The sequence below is a fragment of the Lactuca sativa genome, chromosome 5 (genome assembly GCF_002870075.4).
Source record: "Lactuca sativa cultivar Salinas chromosome 5, Lsat_Salinas_v11, whole genome shotgun sequence".
NCBI classification, from domain to species: Eukaryota; Viridiplantae; Streptophyta; class Magnoliopsida; order Asterales; family Asteraceae; genus Lactuca; species Lactuca sativa.
In genome coordinates, this window is record NC_056627.2 from 52,155,997 (window position 1) to 52,166,407 (window position 10,411).

Sequence of the window (10,411 nt, forward strand, 5' to 3'; positions counted from 1 at the left end):
TTCGAATCTCTATAGGTTCCAATGTTATGTATGGCTAGCATACACGAGTGATGCAGGGTTGGTGGAAGTTTCATGGATGGGTTGTACGGGATCATTCGGCCGGTTTTGAGATGTTTAGCCTTCCTCTAGGAGTGAGGATTGAGTGCTCGACTATGCTCGTGTGTATTGTTAGGGTGTAGTGATGATCCTTGAGACAAATATGGGTAAGTGTGGAAGGTAGTATGGGCCCGTACTAATGAAAGCACAGGACCTATATGCATAACAAGGAAGTCACAACCCCTAGGGCTTCATTAGGAGTTGATTCCCCGTTGTTTATGTGGAATATCTGATATCTTTCTGGCCTATTTTCAATATGGAGGTTACGAGGCGATTCGAGATCGGATTCGAGTCGGGATCAGGAAATGGCAGTCAGGGCGGGCCAGTATCGTCAGGTACCATTAGTCATAAGAGACCAGATGAGTTGGATGCCAGGATTAGGGAAATCCTGCATGATAAGGTTACTTCTCTTTTCCTGGCATAGTTTTCGGAGATGTTTGGGTACTTTGACAAGCGCTATTCAGCCATTGCTGAGACGGCTTTCGCTGCAGCCTTCGTTGTCGTGGTAACTGCAAGTAGTGGGGTAGGTCGGGCCTTTTAATATCCAGACTTCGATAATACAAAGCCCCTGACTTTCAATGGATTTCAGGACCCGATCATAGCCATGAGGTGGCTATCAGATGTTGAGGGATGCTTTTTCTCGTGCTCATGCCCTGCTGACCAAAAGATCAGGTGCGCTCTGAGCCTGTTGAGGTCTAAAGCAAAGGATTGGTGGGACTTGTGTCGGGATCATACTCTGATGAGCAGAGGGCTACAGTTTCTAGGGATCAGTTTAGGGAGATGTTTCACACTCGCTACATTCCTCGGGTGGAGCGAGATAGGTTGGCTCAAGAGTTTTTGAATTTGAGACAGCGATCGGAGTCAGTGATAGAGATCACCTGGATGTTTAGTGAGAGGGCGATGTTTTGCCCTTAGTTTTCTTCTGAGTAGCCTCAGATGACCCCTTATCTGATCATGCTCAAGACGGACATAGGAGGCCGCTAGGCAACGTGAGCTAGAGATCGAGTTTCATTTGAGGGAGCAGAGGTAGGCCCCGGTGCAGTCACAACCTGCGCCAAAGCAGATTAAGACCACTAATGCTGGATCTGGTAGCCCAAAGGGCTGCACTTATGGTACGTCCGGAAAGCCACATGAGGGTACTTGTCGGTCATCATCTTGGTGCCATAATTGTGGCCGACAGGGTCATATGGGGAGCGATTGCCGCCAGAAGGCACCAGCACTCAGCTCCAGGATTTGCTATCATTGCGATCAGGTTGGCCATGTGAAGGCCAACTATCTGTTGCTCGCTGCCTGGCTGGCGCAGGCTCTAGCGCCGCATTCTTTGAGGATCACTAGCGGGATTTAGGATAGGCAGAGCCCCGGAGGGCTCGGGGTCATACTTTCCAGCTCACTGCCGAAGAGGCCAGGATAGCACCAGACGTTGTGGCTGGTACGTTCTTAGTGAACTCCTTTCATGCTCTTGTATTAGTCAACTCGGGTGCGAGTCGATCTTTTGTCTCTCGGTCCTTTGGTAGGGAGTTTGTTTTGCCCATAGGAGAGTTGGAGTGTCCGTTGCGAGTTTCTATCGCCAACGAACATGGGGTTTCTGCTTCGTCAGTTTATCGGGGTTGCATTCTGGAGATATTCGGGGTGTCTTTTCCGATTGATTTGATTCTGATTCCCTGGGGGTGTCTATGTGATAGTGGATATGGATAGGTTAAGCCGTTTTGGTGCCATGATCGACTACGAGGGTCAGCGTGTGGTGGTTCGAACCCCAAGTAGGGTAGAATTGGTCATTTACGGAGAGGGCACCAGGATGGGTTGAGGATTTTGCTCAGCAACCAGGGTTCGGCAGTATATTCAGCACGGGTGTGCGGGTTATTTGGCGTATGTGGTAGATACACGGGTCAGAGATCAGGTCTCAGCTTCAGATGTTCCAGTCGTCAAAGATTTCAAGGATGTGTTTCCAGAGGAGTTACCCGACGTGCCTCCTTAGAGGTAGGTCGAGTTCAGGATCGACCTTGTGCCAGGTGTGGCCCCTATTGCCAAGGTATTGTACAGATTGGCACCATCTAAGATGCAGGAGATGTCACCTCAGCTACAAGAGCTGTTAGGCAAGCAGTTCATCCGTTCGAGCAGTTTTCCATAGGGAGCGCCAATTCTTTTCTCCAAAAAGAAAGACGGTTCATACCAGATGTTCATTAATTATCGGGAGCTGAACAAGTTGATGTTGAAGAACCGTTATCCCCTTCCACATATAGATGACCTCTTCGATCAGTTACAGGGGGAAACTTGGTTCTCCAAGATAGATCTGAGGTCCGGGTACCATCAGGGCACGGTGAGGGAGGAGGACGTGGAGAAGACCGCGTTCCAAACTCGCTATGGGCATTACGAGCTCGTGGTAGTTTGGGCTCACCAACGCACCGTCAATATTCATGGATCTAATGAATCGGGTATGCAGGCTGATGCTCGAGCGCTCAGTTAACGTGGTCATTGATGATATCTTGGTGTATTCCAAGACCAGAGAGCAGCATGAGGAGCATCTCCATGAGCTCCTGGGAGTTCTGAGGCGAGAACATCATTACACCAAGTTCTCAAAATGTGAGTTTTGGTTGCGAGAGGTTCGGTTCCTTGGACATCTCGTTAACCAGGACGGGATTTTGGTCGACTCGGACAAAATCGAGGCGGTGATGCAGTGGGAGGTTCCGAAATCCCCCTCGGATATCAAGAGTTTTCTAGGTTTTGCAGGGTACTATAAGAGATTTATTCAGGATTTCTCCAAAATTACGGTACCCCTCACTCATCTTACGAGGAAGGGGGTAGATTTTCGGTAGGGCCCTGAGCAGCAGACAACATTCGAGATCCTTCGGCAGCAACTTTGCGAGGCTCCAGTCTTGGCTCTCCCAGAGGGAGTTGAGGATTTTGTGGTTTTCTATGATGCATCCATCACCAGATTATGAGCTCTCCTCATGCAAACGGGGTGGGTGATAGCCTATTCGTCGCGGCAGTTAAAGCCGCATGAGTCAAGATATCCCACGCATGATCTTGAGTTGGGAGCGATGGTGCTTGCCCTGAAGATCTGGAGGCATTTATGGGGTCCGTTGTACCATTTACACGGATCACAAGAGCTTGAGGTATATTATAAATTAGCTGAACCTGAATATGATGCAGCTTAGGTGGCTGGACGTTGTCAAGGATTATGACTGCAAGATCCTTTACCATCCGGGTAAAGCGAACGTGGTGACGAAGTCCCTAAGCCGCAAGTCGACTGGATCTTCTGTTCTGACATCATGTATGAGGATTTCCGTGGACTCTCCACTTGTGGGATTGATTAGAGAGGCTCAGGCCAAGGGAGTGTGAGAGGAAAATTAGAAGATTGAGAGGATCAGGGGCAAGATCACCATATTTGTTCAGGACACTCGTGGATTGGTGACCTATTGCAGTCGGGTGTAGGTTCCGATGTCGGGTAGAGTTAGAGAGACTATACTGGAGGAGGCTCATAAGTCTCGTTTCTCTATTCACCCAGGAGCCACCAAGATGTATCGGGAACTGAGTTTAAGTTACTACTGGTCGTGAATGAAGAGAGCGATTGCTTGGTATGTCGAGAGGTACTTGACCTACAGCTAAGCAGTTAATATCAGTGATTTCCAGGTGGGATATCGATTATCGGTACTTTTCAAAATAGCAGTGTCAAATATCAGTCCAAAATATCGGACCGCAAAAATCGGTGATATTTACCGATATTTCCAGGCGATTTCCAGGTGGGATATCGGTTAGGTAATTTTACTTGCTTATTTTTAGTGTTAAGTCGTGGCCTTAAGTCTTATGGACTTAACTTAACTAAACCTGCTTTTATGTTAGGTAAATAATTGTTAGTTTTAGGTCATAGACTTATGTTTTAAGTATTAACCGATCTTATTGTTATGTTAATTGTTATATATTTAAGTGTTAACTTTCTAGTTTCTATAGGTTTGATCATGTTGATGTGTTAAGTACATAATTCTTAAATGATGATGATGATATTATAGTTGATGTTGATAATCTAGATAAAATAGGTGGGTACCTTGGTTCATGTGGACGTGGAGGAAGATTCCATGGCTTACTTAAGATTATGTTTCAAACATTGACAGTTTTGAATTTTGACTTTATATTGCTCTTATATATGTTTTATGTTTATATAAATTAATTATGCATGATATAAAAACACCGATATCCCACCGCGATAACCTATATCCCAAATATCGGCCCTTGACCGATATTTGATTTTGGAACGCTATAACTGCCTAGACCTGCAGGATGGTCAAAGCCAAGCTTCAGAGGCCGCATGGTAAGCTGCAGCCCCTGGAGGTACCCATGTGGAAATGAGAGCAGATCACAATGGACTTTATCACCAAGTTTCCAAGAACGGCAAAATATTTCGACGCGTGTATGGGTCATTATGGATCAATTGACCAAGAGTGCCCATTTTCTAGCAATTCGGGAGAGTTCGTTGGCTGAGAAGTTGGCCGATGTGTATATCCGCGAGATCGTTGCCCGCCATGGGGTGTCAGGCTCTATTGTATCAAACCGTGATGTTCGGTTCACCTCCCGTTTCTGGCAGAAGTTCCATGAGGAACTGGGCACGAGGCTGCATTTCAGCACCACTTATCATCCATAAACAGACGACTAGAGCGAGTGGACCATTCAGACCCTCGAGGATATGTTGTGGGCTTGCATCATTGATTTTGGCGGGAGCTCGGACTCCTACCTCCCCTTGCAGAGTTCTCCAACAACAACTTTCATTCCATCATTGGTGCTCCACCTTTCGAACTGTTGTGTGGGCGGAGATGTCGTACCCCAGTCTGTTGGGGTGAGGTTGGTCACCGGCTCATGGGTCAAGATTCAGCAGATTAGGCAGTGATTGCAGACTGCTCAGAGTCGGCAGAAAAGTTATGCCGACCGGCGCTGATCCGAGCTGGAGTTTCATGTCGGCGATATGGTGTTGCTAAAGGTGCGAACCTCGCTGATCCGAGCTGGAGCTTCTGGAAAAGGGGAAAGCTGGGTCCTCGATATAGCGGGCTATTCCGGGTTATTACCAGGGTTGGCAAGGTCGCGTATAGGTTGGATCTTTCGGAGGAGCTCAACCGGATTCATAGCACCTTCCACATTTTGCAATTGCGGAAGTGCATATTAGACGAGGATGCGGTAGTGTCATTGGAGGACATTCAGGTCGACGAATGCCTAAATTATGTTGAGAAGTCGGTGGCTGTCTTTGAAAAGAAGATAAAGGTTCTGCGTAACAACGAGATACCTTTGGTAAAGGTACAATGGCAGCATCGGAAGGGATCCGAGTGGACTTGGAAGCCGGAGGCCAAGATGCGGGAGCATTATCCAAAATTGTTCACGGCAGCAGGCTTCGAGGATGATGCCTAGTCCAGGTAGGGGAGAGTTGTAACGTCCCAACCTTCATTTATGAAATTAAAGCTTATATATGTATTTAAAGGGCAACTCGACGAGTTGGAAGGCTCCAACGCATCGTGTAGAGTTCTTAATGGGCGCGCATCTTTTAGGGTCTACTCAATGAGTTTGAAGGCCCCAACTTGATGAGTTGAAGTCTGACCATGAAAACCCTAATTTTTAGGGTTTGCACCCTATTCAAAGTCCTTAACTCTCATTGTTAGCCTCCCTTAACGCCCCTTTGTCCAAAGAAACCGTAGTTCTTGTTCATCTCTCAATTTATGTGTGTGTGAGCTTGGAGTGTGATATTTGGTGCTCTTTTGGAAGGAACTTGAAGCTTGAAGAGTGTTGATTGAGAGGAAGGTTGTAGATCTGGTGTCTACACTGTTGTAGCAACCATTGTGAGGTATAAAGTCGATACATTGGCCTTTTATTGCTTAGATCTCCTTCTATGGAAGTATTTAGCCATTTTTGGTTCATATTGGAGTCATTTTTGGAATGATGCATTACTTGAAGTTGCCACTTTAGATCTAGATGTTTTATGGCTCCTTGAACCAAAAGTTGCAACCTTTATCAAGTATTGGCCCTCCTCCATGCCCTAAGTTCCTTAATAAAGCTTTGATGGAGTGTTTTAGCCCTTTGATGGCATGCATGGGCGTAAAGTTAGCAACTTTACGTGGTATCTCAACCCTAGGGGACCAGATCTATGGATTGGGCCATTAGACTCGCTTAAAAGTGGTTGAAAGAGTTAAGACAGGAAAACTCGACGAGTTGCCTTGCCAACTCAGCGAGTTGGATCGGGGTTTCTCCGATCTTCTGGACACTGTGCGAACTCGACGAGTTGTCTTAACGAATCGGAGAGTTGACTCGAGCTTTTCATGGTTCTCTAAGTTCTGAAGGAACTCGACGAGTCAGTAGATGCACTCGACGAGTTGGGTCAACAAGGACTGTTGACTTTGACTTTCACCATGGTTGACCAAGTTTGACTTTAAGAGTATTTTTGGTATTCGGGATTTTAACGAAGTTAGTCACATGGTGATCATAGGTAGTTGAGTTCGGAGCTGTGAGTTGGGATTTGATCTTACCAGCTCAGCACTACTTGAGAGGTGAGTTTTCCTCATTATACTTAGGGTTTGAAGGCACCAAGGCCGGCCCATTTGGATTGATATCATAGTAGTTGCCGATATGCTGAGTATGAGTTAGTTAAGCATGCTAGTTTTGATGTGCTAGTCTGGTAGATCTGTAGGACTACCTATGATGCTATTTGGTTATCTATATGTGCATTTATTTGTGTCACACCCCCAAACCAGACGGCGGAAACGTCCGAGGGCTCTTGTGACTTAATTGAATACCATCACAATGATTATACATGAATCATAACATCATTCATCACCATGCATTGAAATATTACAACCGATATTGTTTACATTCGGTACATTGTTTTAAACATTACAATTTCATAACATAAACCGTTTGATCATTAATCTAAGCAAAACACCATGATATAACTTGATACATATTCTTCTGTTTACCTGTTACCTGAGAATACAAGTTATTTTGAAAACGGTCAACATATGAAATGTTGGTGAGTTCATAAGTAATGTTATGGAAAAGGATTTTTGTGAAGTTTGAAAACCCAGAAAATCCGATATTTTCTTAAAAGAGTATTTGTAAAAAAAAAGTGTGAAGATCCGTAAATATGCTTGTCGATTTTGAAAACATGAATAATTGTTGAACTTTGTATACATCACATAGGTTAAAATGTTGAACTCCCCGGGAAAACCCGATGTTTTCCCAATGCGTAAATTACATGACTTGTTTATTGTTTTACCGATACGGCGATTGTTTGTGATTACCCATGTGACATTGGATTAATTAAGGGTTGTGAGTTGTTACAATCACGCATTATTGAAAATGACTAGTTTATAACTACATATTATGAACGATCCTTGAGGCGTCGTCCATACTACTCACATAATCCAACCACCTTGACTTCTCTTGTTTAACGTCACGAATCTGCTTACTCGGTTTCTCGTAGCCCCACAATCGAGGAGAAAGGAGGGTAAGAAGCCTCCTTTGTTTCCATAAGTCATTCAAGGTTATCGGGAATGCGAAAGGCACTTGGCCCGACTCGCATTTGACTTCTCGACTTCTCTAGCAGTACTAATGGACCCTTGGGGCCCAACAACACAATAGATCTATTGAAAGTCCTTTTACATGGAATTAGGTCATGGAAGGCCCATTAACATCTAAGCACGTCCCCTTCGGGCCCAAAGATCATGTTATTGGGCTAGCAAGGCCCAACAAGCACGATTTGAAACTTTCAATCCCAAAGATTGAATATTGACTCCTCGTAGTTGTCACGTGTTTATTGAAGTACTACGGTTATTTGATTTTTGTTTTGTTATTGATTCGAGACCGAATCAATTCGTTTGGTAACGATATTGGTTGTTGAATGTGTATTCGTTATTATGTTTCGCCGGTAGTTGTGGATCTCGTATTTTGTCTTGGGGATTTATTTGTTTAAAAGTAATATTTTTACCTTTTCACAACCCTTCTTTTATAAAGTTAGCAATTTTAGTCCTTTATATAAAAGAATTTCCATTTTAGTCCTTAAACCATTTTTCTTGACACTTTGGTATTATAACTTGTTGAAAAGACATTTTTAACCAAATTTTGTTTTGTAAACAGCTTTAGTCCTTTTAGAATAATGTTTTCTCGGTTAAAACCCTCAATTTTGCAAATCTTATAGTTTTGGCCCAAAAGAGAAAAATTTTACATTTTTGGTCCTTTTTGAATTTGAAAAGCATTTTTGACCATTGAAATAGTTTTAATACACTTCAAATCCCCTGTTTTATAGAAAACTTCCTTTTCAGCCCCTCAAACTTGAAAATCTCGCATATTGAGGCTTATTGGGCCGAAAAGCCCAAGTTTAGCCCATTAAGTGTAAAATTTACATTTTTAATCCTTCAAAAATCTTTTATTTCAGAAAAGTTATTATAGAAACTGTTTGGACTCTTTTGACCCTCCAGAAACAATAATTTGTCTGTTTGGGCCCTTAGTTTTGCATTTTTAACAATTTAAGCCCAAAAATGGGTTTTATGTTCAAGCATGTTCATCCTAACCATATGAGTTATTTTTCTTGACTTGATTAGGGTAAAATAGTTTAAGCTATGTTTATTTCCTTCCCTATGTTTTAGATCTCGGTTTTTACATACTTTTTGGATAACATTTTCATCACAACACAAGATATCACACACAAACATGCATCAAATCACACATAGCATACATTTACACATAGATCTACACATTTACTTGTATTCTCCCCCATAAAAACTCATAAAAACCGAAAAGAAAGGGGTATGAAGCTCACCTTGTGGTTTGGATTTCGTTTTGATGAAGTTTTGAGAGAAGATTTCGGCCCTAGCACCCTTTTGAGGAAGTTTTCGAACTTAGATGATTCTAGGGAGTTAGATCATGAATTTACTTGAATTAAGATGAGATGTTTGATAAACTAAGAGTCTAGATCATAAATCTAAATATAAACTTACCTTGGATGATGATTTTTTTGTGGAAAGTCTCTTTGAAAAGCTCTTGATTCTCGAAAATTTGATGAAGAAAGGTGAGGATGTTCTTTGAGAGAGTTTGTTTAATAAAAATTGGATGAAGTGTGTATGTTTGGGAGCTCTCGGCCGAGAATCAAGAAGAAGAAGAGAGAGAGAGAGAGAGACAGAGTTGAGATGACTAGTGTAACACCCAAAGTTTTGAAGGCCAAGAAAGGAAAGAAAACCCTAATTTTTAGGGGCGACTCGGCGAGTCCAAGGAGGAACTCGGTGAGTCCGAGCGGGATCCGGGTCGAGGTGTAAGTGACCAACTCGGCGAGTCGGCCAAGTGGCCTCGGCGAGTCTGGCCTGTGCGAGGAAAACCCAAAATCCGGGACTTTGGGCGCTATTTAAGCTCCTTATTCTCTCCATTAGGGTTCCTTAGAGCCTCCCACATTCAGAAAGAGAACCCTAAGCCTCCATTGTTGTGCATTCAAGCTTCCAAGCCATTTGTGGGTGATTTGAAGGAAGAAGAAAGAGGGGAATCAGTGAAGCTTCAAGGATTGGCTTCAGATCTGGAGTTTTTGGAGCCTTTCTGAGGTATTGAAGGTATTAAGTCATTTCCTTCCCTTAGATCTATTTTGGTTGTGAGTTTTGGGGCTTTTTAGCCATGATTAGTTGCCCATTTGAGTTAGAAGCCGGATCTGGAGTTGCTACTTCAGATCTAAGCCGATTTTGGTCTTGGGAAGCATAAAGTTTCAGCCCTTGAGTTGATTATGGAGCCTCTTTGCTTTAAACCCTAGTTTATGGTGTATTTTGCCTAGATCTCCTTCTCTACACGTAAAGTTTGCAACTTTGCGTGAGGAATAGGCTTGGGAAGGGTAGATCTACAGTTTGGATTCCATGCATGACTCAAAAGTCCTCTGCATGTATAGAGATCGGAATGGACTCGGCGAGTCCTTTGAGTGGACTCGGCGAGTAGCATGAAGACGAGGAGGAACTCGACGAGTGGGATGAACAGCTCGTCGAGTCAGATGAAGTTGGACAGGAACTCGGCGAGTTGGATGAACAACTCGGCGAGTCTATTGAAGGTTGTCTTGGACTCGGCGATTCTGTTCTTAGACTCGGCGAGTCAGGTCGCGAAACCCGAAACCCTTCGAGTTGAGACTCGAATTAGTGAGTCAAATGGAGACTCGGTGAGTTGGACAGGTCAGGACTCGGTAATCGGTAGACTCAGCGAGTCGAGTCGCAAAGAGAATGACTCTGGACATATGAACTCGGCGAGTCAATAGGGTGACTCGGCGAGTAGGGTTGACCTAGAAGGTTGACTTTGACCAGGACTTTGACTTTGACCAGAG